We start from the raw sequence: 15,184 nt of genomic DNA on the forward strand, positions 1-15,184 counted from the left end.
ACTAATGCTGCTGCCCCTTCTCAGTGACGCCCCACTAATGCTGCTGCCCCTTCTCAGTGACGCCCCACTAATGCTGCTGCCCCTTCTCAGTGACGCCCCACTAATGCTGCTGCCCCTTCTCAGTGACGCCCCACTAATGCTGCTGCCCCTTCTCAGTGACGCCCCACTAATGCTGCTGCCCCTTCTCAGTGACGCCCCACTAATGCTGCCGCCCCTTCTCAGTGACGCCCCACTAATGCTGCAGCCCCTTGTGCTGATTCTCATCTTCTTAACCTCTGAGTTGTAAACAAACTGGAGCAGCTTCGCAATCACGAACATCACGTGCAGCGGTTACGTCACAATCCAGTCCACTTTTTTTAAATTAACTTTATTAAAGCAGCCAATCAAACAAAGACCGGTAATGCAGTGTAGCTAATGTATTACTGCTCAGTGACTTCAAGTGAAGATTGCAGACATAATAGCACAGTGCACTGTTTATAGAATAAGCAGAAAACAATGAGCTTCTCGTTTTAGTTATTTACGGAGTTGACTTTGAGTCTTCCTTTAGTGCCCCTATAGAAGTTTACAAATGGTGCGGTCCGTACGTGTGACGTGGAGGTGTGGCTGAGAGAGCAGTGAGCGGGGCGTGGTTTTCGCTTGCAGGTTTCTGGTGGGAAGCAGCAGCTGGTGAGTTACTGAACTGTCAGTAATGAGGGACTGTGATGGCTACGCCTCTTACACTGGCGGGCGGGCGTCTTGTGGACCCTCGGTGTGCCGGGCGGGCGTCTTGTGGACCCTCGGTGTTCCGGGCGGGCGTCTTGTGGACCCTCGGTGTTCCGGGCGGGCGTCTTGTGGACCCTCGGTGTGCCGGGCGGGCGTCTTGTGGACCCTCGGTGTGCCGGGCGGGCGTCTTGTGGACCCTCGGTGTGCCGGGCGGGCGTCTTGTGGACCCTCGGTGTGCCGGGCGGGCGTCTTGTGGACCCTCAGCATGCCGTTTGCAACTAGAGAAATACATGAGGCTAGATTTCTAGCGAATTTGCAGAATTAGTCCTTTTTTATTTTGAACTAGCTGAAGAGCCCGGCGCTGCCCGGGCATATTAACTAACTTTGGTTAGTTATAGCAAATTATAATTATCCTCCATCCCATAGTCCCATGCCCATATACCTATCATACATATCCACGATCCCATAGGCCCGTGCCCATATACCCATCATACATATCCTCCATCCCATAGTCCCGTGCCCATATACCCATCATACATATCCTCCATCCCATAGTCCCGTGCCCATATACCCATCATACATACCCTCCATCCCATAGTCCCGTGCCCATATACCCATCATACATATCCTCCATCCCATAGTCCCGTGCCCATATACCCGTCATACATATCCTCCATCCCATAGTCCCATGCCCATATACCTATCATACATATCCACGATCCCATAGGCCCGTGCCCATATACCCATCATACATATCCTCCATCCCATAGTCCCGTGCCCATATACCCATCATACATACCCTCCATCCCATAGTCCCGTGCCCATATACCCATCATACATATCCTCCATCCCATAGTCCCGTGCCCATATACCCGTCATACATATCCTCCATCCCATAGTCCCGTGCCCATATACCCGTCATACATATCCTCCATCCCATAGTCCAGTGCCCATATACCCGTCATACATATCCTCCATCCCATAGTCCAGTGCCCATATACCCATCACACATCCTCCATCCCATAGTCCCGTGCCCATATACCTATCATACATATCCACGATCCCATAGGCCCGTGCCCATATACCCATCATACATATCCTCCATCCCATAGGCCCGTGCCCATATACCCATCATACATACCCTCCATCCCATAGTCCCGTGCCCATATACCCATCATACATATCCTCCATCCCATAGTCCCATGCCCATATACTCATCACACATCCTCCATCCCATAGTCCAGTGCCCATATACCATCACACATCCTCCATCCCATAGTCCCGTGCCCATATACCCGTCATACATATCCTCCATCCCATAGTCCCGTGCCCATATACCCGTCATACATATCCTCCATCCCATAGTCCAGTGCCCATATACCCATCACACATCCTCCATCCCATAGTCCCGTGCCCATATACCCATCATACATATCCTCCATCCCATAGTCCAGTGCCCATATACCCGTCATACATATCCTCCATCCCATAGTCCAGTGCCCATATACCCGTCACACATCCTCCATCCCATAGTCCCGTGCCCATATACCCATCATACATATCCTCCATCCCATAGGCCCGTGCCCATATACCCGTCACACATCCTCCATCCCATAGGCCCGTGCCCATATACCCATCATACATATCCTCCATCCCATATACCCATCACACATCCTCCATCCCATAGTCCAGTGCCCATATACCCATCACACATCCTCCATCCCATAGTCCCGTGCCCATATACCCGTCATACATATCCTCCATCCCATAGTCCAGTGCCCATATACCCATTACACATCCTCCATCCCATAGTCAACCATTATGACATAATGAGCGGCGGGGCTTGCAACCTATGATGACATCAGCTTCGCCTTGGCAACCTTTATGACATAATGAGGGGCGGGGCTTGATACACACACTTTTTCCCCATTATGTAGATAGGGGCAAAATTGTTTGGTGAATTGGAACACGCGGGGTTAAAATTTCACCTCACAACATAGCCTAGGACGCTCTCGGGGTCCAGACGTGTGACTGTGCCAAATTTTGTGGCTGTAGCTGCGACGGTGCGGATGCCAATCCCGGACATACACATATACATACACACACTTGAGCTTTATATATTAGATTTAGGCTACTTTCACACATCCGTTTTTTTAAATCCGGCATGATGCGGCGAAATTTGTGTAAACCGGATCCGGAATTGGATCCGGTTTTTTCACATAGAATGTAATGATCGCCGCATCATGCCGGATGGACATGCGGCGCCTCCGGGTTTTGCCGGATACGGCAAACATGCGCCGTCCGGCGTCTGCAAAAAACGTTGGCTGCAACGTTTTTTTGCAGCGCCGGAGCGGCTTTTTCAACTGCGCATGCCCGGGCACTATGAGTTTTAACCCCACAAGTGCCCGGCGCGCATCTCTCTCTCCCTCTCCCTCTCCCTCTCTCTCCATATGCTCCATACCTTTCTTTGGCTGGCTCTCTCGTCCCCCGCTGTCTCTCTGGCTGCTCTCTCGTCCCCCGCTGTCTCTGTCTGCTCTCGTCCCCCGCTGTCTCTCTGGCTGCTCTCTCGCCTCCCGATCTCTCTCCGGCTGGCTCTCTCGACCCCCGGTGCTGCGGCTCCTTTAAATGTCCTCCAAGCCGCATCAGGGGCCGCATGTACATCCGGTGTCACCGCTGCAGGCCAGATCCGGCGGCCCGGCTATTCGCCGCAGGCCGTCGGACCCCTGACACCGGATGTCTGAAAGAGGCCTTACTTATGTCGACATCTGTTATGCAGCGCCGGTTTTAGGCAAAGTGGGGCCCTAGGCAAAGTTTAAAATGGGGCCCCAAATGCTAACATATTGCACATCACACAGAAGCATTTCGGTTGTAGTTACATGCGCTGAGTTCAGGCCGCTAAATGAGTGTGATCGACAATATTGAAGTGGTTCAACACTTGTTTCTCGGCCTCTTTGCACCATCTGAGAGAGAATGATGGGGACAGAACGATTACTATCAGATCACCATACAGTATCATGTTATCAGCAGCACATCTACAGTTTACACCCCATAGTCCTCTATATAATATAATGTGCCCCATAGTCCTCCATATAGTATAATACACCGCCAGTCATCCATGTAGTACAATTCACTTCCCACAGTATAATGCACACCATAGTTCTTCATATAGTATAATGTATTCCCCATAGTCCTCGATACAGTATAATGCAGCCCCGCCATACAATATAATGTAACTCCCATAGAATATAATGCAGCCCCCCTCTTATAGTATAATTCAGCCCCTCCATAGAATATATGGCAACCCCCTCAGAGTATAATGCAGCCCCTTGTATAGTAAAATATATCCCCTCCATAGAATACAATGTAGCCCTTCTCATATAATATAATGCAGCCCCAATAGAATATAATGTAGCCCCCTCATACAGTATAATCTAGCCCCCATACAATATAATGCAGCCCCCCCCCTAGAATTCAATGTAGCCCCCTCATAGGGTATGATGCAATCACCCCCATGGAATAAATATAATACAGCCCACTCAAAGAATATAATGTAGCCCCGAAAAGAATATAATACAGCCCACCTCCCCATAGAATATAATTATATAATTTAGCCCCCATATTATATATCACAGCCTCCCCCATAGACAATAATGTATGCAGCCCAGCCCCACGTGGTATACTATGCAGCCCCCCCCGAGAGTGGCCCCACAGTCCAGTACTGTTGCATTGAAAAAAAACACACTCCTCACCTCTCCTCGTGCCCGCGCTGCTCCTGTCTCAGCTTCTGCTCTGCCTGCACACAGTGAGTGCTCGAAGACGTCATCATGCACCCGCAGTGTCAGAGGCAGAGTGGGGAATGATGGGAGAAGGAGCGTTGGCTGACGCTCTCTCATCCATCATTGCTTTGAACTGTACCGGCAGACGCAGGTATAGTTCAATGCGGCGGCGGTGGAGTCAGCTCTGGGGGCAGGCGGGCCCCCCTGCCTCATGGGCCTCATAGCGGCTGCGTTATGTGCCGCTAGCTAGGGGAACGGGGGCCCTAGGCAACTGCCTGGGCTGTCTGCCCCTAACGCTGGCCCTGCTGACTTGCGGCGGATTCTGTATCTGGAGGCACATATGCCCCATCAGTCCACATAAATAAGTTAACTCATGCTGACAGACATACTGTATTATGAGTACAACGAGCTATTCAAGGGCTATATAATCCCCTGCTGAATACCTAATACAGCACGTAACTGAAGGTCGCAATTGACCGAAACGTTTTGTATGCGTACTACAATAAATCTTTTTGATCACATCCAAGTTGAGTGCTAAGTTTATAACTTCTACTTTTACGGTTTGGGAACCTAACCTTTAGCACCATCCTCCAGTTGTGCTCACTGTGTTTTTTTTTTTTTTTCCTTCGGCCCTGCTGTTATGACAACAGACAACATGTGGAATAAACGTTTTCATGGTTATTCCTAAAATGTAGATGGATCGGTGAAGTGAAAGATAGATGAGGTGAGTGATCTGGCACAATCCCCACAATGGATTGGAGATGATCATCTTGGCACTTGTGGCTTTTGAGCATCCCAGAAGCCATGTCCACCTTATGTCAAGTCACAAATTTATAGTTATCTTTGGTTTGGGCTACCTAGCCTGTTACTGTAAATCCGTCCTGCACCTAAGTGTCCTTCACGTGACCTGTACACTTTTATATCTTGGAACTACAAACTAATGGTTCCTATAGTATAGAACAGGGGTGGGCAATTAATTTTCCCGAGAGGCCACATGAGAGACCATGACTGTTGTGGAGGGCCTAACCAATAGCTTGAAATTAATTCTACTCACAATTAATAATTTAATATTATCACTTAATATTGAGCATAATCAAGTATGCTGACACCCCCCTATATATTTTTGTACCCCCACACAGCCTCCCCATGTATATGCGGCATGACCCCCATGTTCATACATATGAGAAGAAGAAAAAAACAAACATGCTCACCTCGGTCCCGTTCCCAGCAATCTGCTCCTGTTGCTGTCTCCAATGCGCTGACTCTTCTGCGATACACAGATGACGTCATTGCGTCAGTAGTTTCACACGCTGTAACGATAATGTAACATTCCCCTGATTATCACATTGCAGAATCTTCCATTCGCATACTGAGCTTTGCTATGTCGGTGTGCGGGCTTGACCCCCCCCCACTTTTCTTTTCCCTTTGCCCCTGCATATTTTGACTCACTGGCAGCCTGTAACCTGAGACACCAGCCACTCACCCCCTTGTTCCTCCCCCACAGCTCACACACACATGACCAGTGTAACCTGAATTACTAGTCCCTGGCTTCCCGCCTCCCAGCAGGGAGTCTTTGTCTTCAACATGTGCAGCTACTCTCATAGACAATAATGAGAATCTAATCAATTGGTCATAAAATGCTGCGAGGTTATGATAAAAATACGAAAGTTACACTTCTGCGACGTGCGTCAACTAAGCTTCATGGCCCATGTTTTTCACGGTTCCAGCGCCAACAGAACCAGAGAAGTGGATTTCTCCTGAACGGTGTGGAATAACTAGTTCGAGTTTGGTTTTGGATGAATGCCAGCGACAAGCTGGAAAAGATGAGACTATGTGCGTTTCTATATGAGGTACCCTCTGCGAGTTATGGTTATAAGTTTTTTTTTTTTTTTTAGCTATGGACCTAAAAACCATAATTAGATTGGAGGTGCATGAGTCCTTAAAACACCTGATGGGGCAAAGAGAAGAGGGGAAGCCAGAACCACTGTCATCAAAGTCTGAAGGATCAGTAGAGTTCAAGGGGGAGAGTTTGGACCCGGTGGAGTCTTCCTCCTCTTCCTTCTCCGATGACACGGGGGGTAGACCCTGCTTTTCAGCTGAGGATACTGACAGACTGGTTAGGGCAATAAGGTCCACTATGGGCATATCTGATCCAAAGCCAACAAGGACAGTTCAGGACATTGGGGGCTTGGGTCAAAAGAAGAGGCATTCCTTTCCGGTTAATGAAAACATCAAGATGTTCATTAATAAGGAGTGGAAAAGGCCACTACTATCTTCCAAAAGGAGATATCCTTTTGATGAGGAGACGGGCATATGGGAGTAGTCCCCAAAAATTGGCGTCGCAGTTGCTAAGTCAGTAAAGAAAAAAATCTACGTTGCCCTTTGAGGACCTAGTGACTCTAAGGGATCCCTTGGACAAGAAGGCAGAGATCTTCCTAAAGCAAGCCTGGGAGTCATCGGCAGGCTTGCTAAAGCCAGCGATAGCAGCAACCTGCACGGCAAGATCAATGGTGGGGTGGCTACAGCAGCTTGGCGACCATCTAAGAGACAACACCCAAAGACAGAAGATCCTGGCAGATCTTCTGCTGTTGCAGGGAGCAGCTTCCTTTTTAGCTGATGCCTCGACCGACTCTGATAGGTTAGCAGGAAGGTCAGCAAACCTCTCTGCCCATAGACCCCTATGGCTCAAAAGCTGGCCGGGGAATGCGCAGTCCAAGACTAGGCTATTCTCTATCCCGTGTGAGGGGAAATATCTTTTTGGTCAAGCGCTAGACGATATTCTCGATAAGGCAGCAGACAAGAAAAAAGGTTTCCCTAGTGTGTCCTGTCCTCAAAGTTCCTTTTATAGAAGGTGTAGGTGGTTTAGACCCGCCAAGGAACAGGGCGACTGGATAGATAAGAAATCAAAGAGCAAGGGTTTCATGTTTGTGGGTTCCTCGATCGGAAATCCTCCAAGTGATGGGCAGTCCCAGGTAGGAGGAAGGCTGTCCCACTTCCTCCTTGCCTGGGAGGAACTCTCTGCCAATGCCAGGGTGCTCAATATAATAAAATCAGGGCTGAGACTAGAGTTCACTTCCACTCCCAGGCGCAGTTTCAAGATCTTTTCCCCCAGGTCCTTGAAAGAACAGGCCCTGAAAACAGAAGTGTTGCTCCTACTTCAAAAGAGGGTGCTGGTGGAGATGCCTGTTCAGCAGCCGGGGAGGGGATTTTATTCTCCCCTGTTTCTGATAAGAAAGCCCGACCAGTCTTTGAGGACTATCAATCTGAAAGACCTTAACAAGCTGCTGGTCTACAGACCATTCAAAATGCAGTCGATAATAACAGCGATAAAGAACTTGTTCCTGGGCTGTTATGAGTGTTTTGTATTTAACACCTTTCTGACATCATGGACGGGATAGTACGTCTAGCGCGATCAGCTGTGCTCATGAGGGGAGCGCAGCGGATCGCGGCCGGGTGTCAGCTGATTATCACAGCTGACACCCGGCACTATGTGTCAGGGACGGTCACGGAATGGTGTAAACGCACCCCCCCAAAAGAAATTCTTGAAATGCTGGTTTTTGTTCATTCTGCGCCCCAAAAATCGGAATAACAAGCGATCAAAAAATGTCACGCGCCCGAAAATGGTACCAATAAAAACGTCAACTCGTCCTGCAAAAAATAAGGACTCATATGACTCTGTGGGCCAAAATATGGAAAAATTATAGCTCTGAAAATGTGGTGATGCAAAAACTATTTTTACAATAAAAAGCGTCTTTTAGCATGCGACAGCTGCCAAAGCCAAAAATAAAAACCCGCCATAAATAGTAAATCAAACCCCCCATTATCACCCCCTTAGTTAGGGAAAAATAGTAAAATTTAAAAAAAAAAAAGTGTTTATTTCCATTTTCCCGTTAGGGTTAGGGCTGAGATTAGGGTTAGGGGTGTGTTTGAGTTAGAATTGGGGGGTTTCCACTGTTTGGGCACATCAGGTGCTCTCCAAACGCAACATGGCGTCTGATTTCAATTCCAGCCAATTCTGCGTTGAAAGTGTCAAATGGTGCTCCTTCCCTTCCAAGCTCTGCCATGCGCCCAAACAGTGGTTTACCACCACATATGGGGTATCAGCCTACTCAGGACAAATTGCAAAACAACTTTTGGGGTCCAATTTCTCCTGTTACCCTTGGGAAAATAAAAAAAATTGACTAAAAGATCATGTTTGTGGAAAAAATATGATTTTTTTTTATTTTCACGCCCGGGCGTTATAAGCTTCTATGAAGCACTGGGGGGTTCAAAGTGCTCACCACACATCTAGGTAAGTTCATTAGGGGGGTCTAGTTTCCAAAATGGGGTCACTTGTGGGGGGTTTCCACTGTTTAGGTACATCAGGAGCTCTCCAAAGGCAACATGACACCAGCAGACCATTCCATCAAAGTCTGCATTCCAAAACGTCACTACTTCCCTTCCGAGCCCCGACGTGTGCCCATACAGTAGTTTTCTCCCACATATGGGGTATCAGGGTACTCAGGACAAATTGCAAAACAACTTTTGGGGTCCAATTTCTCCTGTTACCCTTCGGAAAATAAAAAAATTGGCGACTAAAAGATCATGTTTGTGGAAAAAATATGATTTTTTTATTTTCATGCCTGGGTGTTATAAGCTTCTATCAAGCACTGGGAGGTTCAAAGTGCTCACCACACATCTAGATAAGTTCCTTAGGGGGTCTAGTTTCCAAAATGGTGTCATTTGTGGGGGGGGTTTCCACTGTTTAGGCACAACAGGGGCTTTCCAAACGCGACATGGTGTCCGATCTCAATTCCAGCCAAAAAAGTCAAATGGCGCTGCTTCCCTTCCGAGCTCTGCCATGCGCCCAAATAATCGTTTACACCCACATATGGGGTATCAGCGTACTCAGGACAAATTGCTCTATAACTTTTAGGGTCCTTTTACCCTTTGGAAAATAAAAATTGGGGGTGAAAAGATCATTTTTGTGGGAAAAAATGATTTTTTAATTGTACGGCTGTACGTTATAAACTTCTGTGAAGCCCTTGTGGGTTCCAAGTTCTCACCACATATCTAGATAAGTTCCTTAGGGGGTCTAGTTTCCAAAATGGGGTCACTTGTGGGGGGTTTCCACTGTTTAGGTACATCAGGGGCTCTCCAAACGTGACATGGCGTCCAATCTGAACTCCAGCCAATTTTGCATTGAAAAAGTCAAACGGCGCTCCTTCCCTTCTGAGCTCTACCATGTGCCGAAACAGTGGAATATCAGGTATCAGCGTACTCAGGACAAATTGCACAATAACTTTTGCAGTCTAATTTCTCCTGTTACCCTTGGTAAAATAGAAAAATTGGACCTGAAGTAATTTTTCTTTGTGAAAAAAAGTTAAATGTTCATTTTTTTTTTTAAACATTCAAAAAATTCCTGTGAAGCACCTGAAGAGTTAATAAACTTCTTGAATGTGGTTTTGAGCACCTTGAGGGGTGCAGTTTTTAGAATGGTATCACTTTTGGGTATTTTCTATCATATAGACCCCTCAATGTGACTTCAAATGTGACGTGGTCCGTAAAAATATAATGGTGTTGCAAAAATGAGAAATCGCAGGTCAACTTTTAACCCTTATAACTTCCTAACAAAAAAAATTTTGGTTCCAAAATTGTGCTGATGTAAAGTAAACATGTGGGAAATGTTACTTAAGTTTTTTGTGTGCCATATCTTTGTGATTTAAGAGCATAAAAATTCAAAGTTGGAAAATTTGCAAAATGTTCAAAATTTTCGCCAAATTTCCGTTTTTTTTCACAAATAAACACAAGTTATTTGAATGAAATTTTACCACTAACATGAAGTACAATATGTCACGTGAAAACAATGTCAATCGCCGGGATCCATGGAAGCGTTTCAGAGTTATTACCTCATAAAGGGACAGTGGTCAGAATTGTAAAAATTGGCCCGGTCGTGAACGTGCAAACCACCCTTGGGGGTAAAGGGGTTAAAGGATGCATATTACCATGTCCCCATTCATGAGGAAGACTAGCAATTCCTAAGGGTAGCTATATATGTAAACAGACAACTCAGACATTTCCAGAACTGGACGCTGCCCTTTGGTCTGTCACGAGACTGCTACGTCATCACGGGTCATTGTCGCAAGGCATCACTGGGAACGGGAGTTGGCTGGAGCATCGCTGAGGCCTGGGAACGCTGCGGGGGGGACACCGGAAGGTAAGAATAACAGGATTTTTTTTTTATTTTAATTCTTTTTTTCTCTAATCCCCTCCACGACAGCACATAGGAGGTTGCCTCTCCATCCTGATTAGGGACAGGAAACAAGAGGTTAAACAGTCCTCCCCTTCCTCTAATCCCCAGTGTTTTCCTGTCCCTAAACAGGAATGAAGAGGTGCTATGCGCTCCGTGGATGGGGCCGGCGACATCCCGGGGTTCTCCTTACCATGAGCCGTGCAGCCAGGTTCGATCGTCCTGCACCTTCCTCCCTGTTCCTGCTCCCGCCGCTGGCGGGACCCGCAGCATCCTCCGGTGCTTTGGCAACGCTGGATGGTGAGTGGGGCTGGGGGCCTCCCGTAGCTCCCCCACGCGCCGCATGCCTATCTCTCCTGAGCGGCATGCACCGGAAGTGACGCGCACCACGAGGCCCGGAGACGCAACGTCGCTTCCTCCTTGCGTTCCACAATGGAACGCACCGCCATTTTGGTGGGAACATTAAAAAAAAAAAAAAAAAAAAAGGAAGTGGCGCCAGGAACTTGAGGGGGAGCCATCTCATCCGATTGGATTAGGAAAAGGAAGCTGGATCTCGGTTCCTATTTAAGGACCCTGATGGAAGACGCCATAAGGTAGGACAAAACGTCTGAATGGTAGATGCGCCTTCCCTGAAAGCTGCGTCTGCAGAGCCCAGCTCAAACCCTGGCCCAGTGAGTACACTCGGAAAAGGGTATATACCTTTTTGGTTTCCATTCTTAGGGGCCCCCCTCCTCTCTCTTTCAGGGAGACAAGGATCCTAGACCAAAAACGGAAGAAAAACCTACAAGCCGAAAATGCGCCATCTGTAGGGTAAAAACTCTCCTCCGATTATAAAAAGACATTGTGCCAGCAGTGCACGGCAAAAATAGTACGGGAGGAGCAACCATCCCTGATAGAGGAATTAAGTGGGATGATGCGACAGGAAATCCAGTCGTCCCTGTCTACCTTCTCCCAGTCATCCGGGGGGGGGCCCTCAACCTCAAGAAAGAGGAAATACACCCCTGAGGACATCTCAGATTCAGAACCCGAATGATGGTTTCGGCAGACTGGAGGGAGGAGGGTGAACTAACCCCAGTCCAGTCAGAAGATAAGAAGTGGTTCTTTTCCTCTGACGATATGGAGGAACTACTCTCAGCAGTCAGGAACACAATGGGGGTAGAAGATAGGTCATCCTGCACTGAGCGGGGTGGCCTATTTGGCGGCCTGAAATCCTGGAAGAAAATGGTTTTCCCTATCCACGATAATATCCAGAGTCTAATCCTGGAAAAATGGGAACTCCCGGAAAAGAAGCTAAGTATCCCGGACGAAATGAAGGATCGATTTCCCCTGGACGAAGAAGCCGCGAAACCTTGGACTGAGATTCCAAAAGTGGATATCCAGGTAGCCAGAGTAGCTAAAAAGACTACGCCACCCTTCGAGGACTCCTCACAGCTGAAAGACCCGCTGGACTGAAAGATGGATAGCCTATTGAGAAAGTCCTAGGAAGCCACCTCAGCGACTTCCTTGAAAACAAATGTTGCATCAGCCTGCGCAACCAGGACCCTGTACCTCTGGCTTCAGCAGCTAGGAGACGATATAAAAAGGGGAACTTCGAAGGAAGATCTCCTAGCCTCTCTACCACTTCTACAGAAGGCAGCCGCCTTTTTAGCAGACTCCTCGGTGGAGTCGGTCCGTATTGCAACAAGAATGTCCGTGCTCTCTAACACCACTCAAAGCCCTGTGGCTAAAAATGTGGAGTGGGGATATCCTATCAAAGTTATGCTCCATCCCATTCAAGGGCGAATACGTATTGGGCCCGGCATTGGACGAATTATTAGAGAAGGTGACCAACAAAAAGAAAAGCCTTCCTGAGCCAAAAACTCCAAAGAAAAAACCCTATCATCCACCCCAGACTCAAACCCCACAATACAGGGGTAAAGGGTAATCGGGACGCTGGAGCTACCCAAAAGGCGGAAGAGGCAGGAATATTTTTCACGATTCCCGTTCAGAGACGAAAAAATGACGCCAAGCAAGTAGGGGGCAGAATTGCGGGATACCTTCCAAGCTGGTAGGAGATAACAACAAACCAAAAAATCCTGGACTCGGTCAGATGGGGAGAAAAAATAGAATTTTCCTCCAGCCCCCCACAAAACTTGGAAGTTACACATCTTCCGTCAGCAAAACTGCAAAAGGTTCTACACGGCGAGCTCCAAAAGATGCTATCATCAGCGGTAATCTCTCCAGTTCCAGAACTGGAACAAGGTCAGGGCCACTACTCCCGACTGTTCTTGGTAAAAAAAATGCCAAGTGGGAAATACCGGGTCATCATCAACCTGAAGAAGCTAAACCAATATGTCTGGTACCAATGCTTCAAGATGGAATCGATAAAGACTACGATACCACTGATTGGACGAGACTTTGCAATGGCCACCATAGATCTCCAAGAGGTCTATTACCACGTTCCCATCAATCCATCCCATTGGCAATATCTAAGGTTCGCAGTCACTCTACACACGGAAGTACACCACTTCCAATTCAGAGTTCTACCCTTCGGCATCTCTTCGCCGCCCCGAACATTTACAAAAATAGTGGCAGAAGTGGTAGCATTCCTCAGAGGGAAGGATATACTGTGTTCCAAATTATGCAAAAAATATTTCCTCATATTTTCTCTAAATTACCTATATGAATTGCAGTCATTGTTATTTTCCAGTCATCTAATATTCTAGTACAATTGCAATGTTTTTGAACAAACTGCCTATGAAAACAGTATATTTTTAAAAATACACTCAAAAAATGCATGTTCCAAATTATTATGCACAGCAGAGTTTTCAACCTTTTTATTTTTATTTTGAACAAAAAAATGGCCAATTGTGAAATTATAAGCATTATCAGCTTATTACAAAATGAAATCAAACAGTTTTCAAGTCAAAACTTTATTCTAGGTGATGTTACATTTGCACATAGGACCCCTTATTCGAAAGAAGCTTCTGAACTCTCTCGTCCATTGAATTTGTCAGTTTTTGGATGGTTTGTGCTTCAATTGTTTTGCATGTGGACAGAATACCTTCCCAGAGCTGTTGCTTAGATGTGAACTGCCTCCCGCCATCATAGACACTCCTTTTGATGATGCTCCAGAGGTTCTCAGTGGGGTTGAGGTCAGGGGAAGATGGTGGGCACACCATAAGTTTGTCCTCTTTTATACCCATAGCAGCCAGAGATGCAGATGTGTTATTTGCAGCATGAGACGGTGCATTATCATGCATGAAAATAATCTTGCTGTGGAAAGCACAGTTCTTCCCCTTGAACCATGGCAGGAAGTGCTGTTTTAGAAACTCCACATAGATTATGGAGTTCATCTTTACCCCTTCAGGGATCCTAAAGGGGCCGACAATCTCTCTCCCCATGATTCCAGCCCAAAACATTACTCCACCTCCTCCTTGTTGGCGCCTTAGCTGTGTTTTCATGGGGTGTCCATCAACCAGCCATCCTCCACTCCATCCATCTGGACCATCGAGCGTTGCACGGCACTCATCGGTGAACAAAACAAGTCTTCATGTATCGTTTGGCCCACTGGAGCCGTTTCTGCTTGTGTGCAGTGGATAGAGGTGGTCGACAGGATGGCTTTCGCACAGCTGCAAACCTCTGAAGGACCCTGCATCTTGTTGTTCGGGGGGACGTTGGAGGCACCAGCAGCTTCAAAAACTTGTCTGCTGCTATGACAAGGTATTTTTGCAGCTGCTCTTTTAACTTGACGCAATTGCCTGTTGGAAAGAGTCCTCAATTTTTCCTTATCAGCACGCACACGTGTGTGCTGGGAATCAGCTACATACTTCTTGTGCGATGATCACGATGAAGTGTCTTGGCAATGTTGATTGTAGTCATGCCTTGACCTAAATACTCCACAATTTGTTGCTTCTCAGCAGCCGACACATCCTTTTTCTTTCCCATTTTGGCAAAAAATGTAGGCTGCTTAATAATGTGGAACAGCCTTCTTAAGTAGTCTTGCCTTTATTTGGACACACCTGCCAAACTAATTTGCACAGGTATGTGCAATTGCTTTCAGTGATATAAAGAGCCCTGACACACATCACCATCAATGAGTTTAAATTACAAACAAAAAAATTCTAACCTTATCACTCCTAAACTCTTTTTGCATAATAATTTGGAACACATTTTGTGTCGTCCCTTACTTAGACGACCTCTTGGTCTTGGCTCCCTCCGACACCAATCTAAGACAACACCTACAAACAGTCCTGCAGACCCTGACGTCCCTTGGCTGGATGAACATGGAGAAATCAGACCTGAATCCGTCAACCAGGAAGATCTTTCTAGGGATACTCCTGGATTCCCAAGACCAAATACCTTTCTTCCATTCACCAAGCAGGTGGGCGTGAGATCAAAGTTCGGACTCTAAAAAGTCAGAAAACAGTGACCATAAGGTTTGCCATGTCAACATTGGGGTCAATGACTTCGTGCATCCAAGCGGTCCCCTGGGCCC

General features: G+C 47.1%; 1 protein-coding gene across 9 annotated transcripts in view; it reads left to right on the top strand.

Moving 5' to 3' along the window:
- The first annotated feature begins 513 nt into the window (after positions 1 to 513).
- Positions 514 to 15,184, top strand: part of CCDC127 (coiled-coil domain containing 127) — a 138,959-nt gene continuing 124,288 nt past the window's right edge. For 2 of the 9 annotated variants that reach the window (XM_073587722.1, XM_073587718.1), the window contains exons 1-2: positions 599 to 666; positions 5,129 to 5,202. The gene's annotated coding sequence lies outside the window, so the exon portion shown is untranslated. Of the gene's footprint in view, positions 667 to 5,128; positions 5,203 to 15,184 lie in introns of all 9 variants that reach the window. The other 7 variants (XM_073587723.1, XM_073587720.1, XM_073587716.1 and 4 more) reach the window with 6 other exon arrangements.

Source organism: Dendrobates tinctorius, unplaced genomic scaffold (assembly GCF_039654945.1).
Source record: "Dendrobates tinctorius isolate UK_male_01 unplaced genomic scaffold, ASM3965494v1 ptg000102l, whole genome shotgun sequence".
Lineage (NCBI taxonomy): Eukaryota > Metazoa > Chordata > Amphibia > Anura > Dendrobatidae > Dendrobates > Dendrobates tinctorius.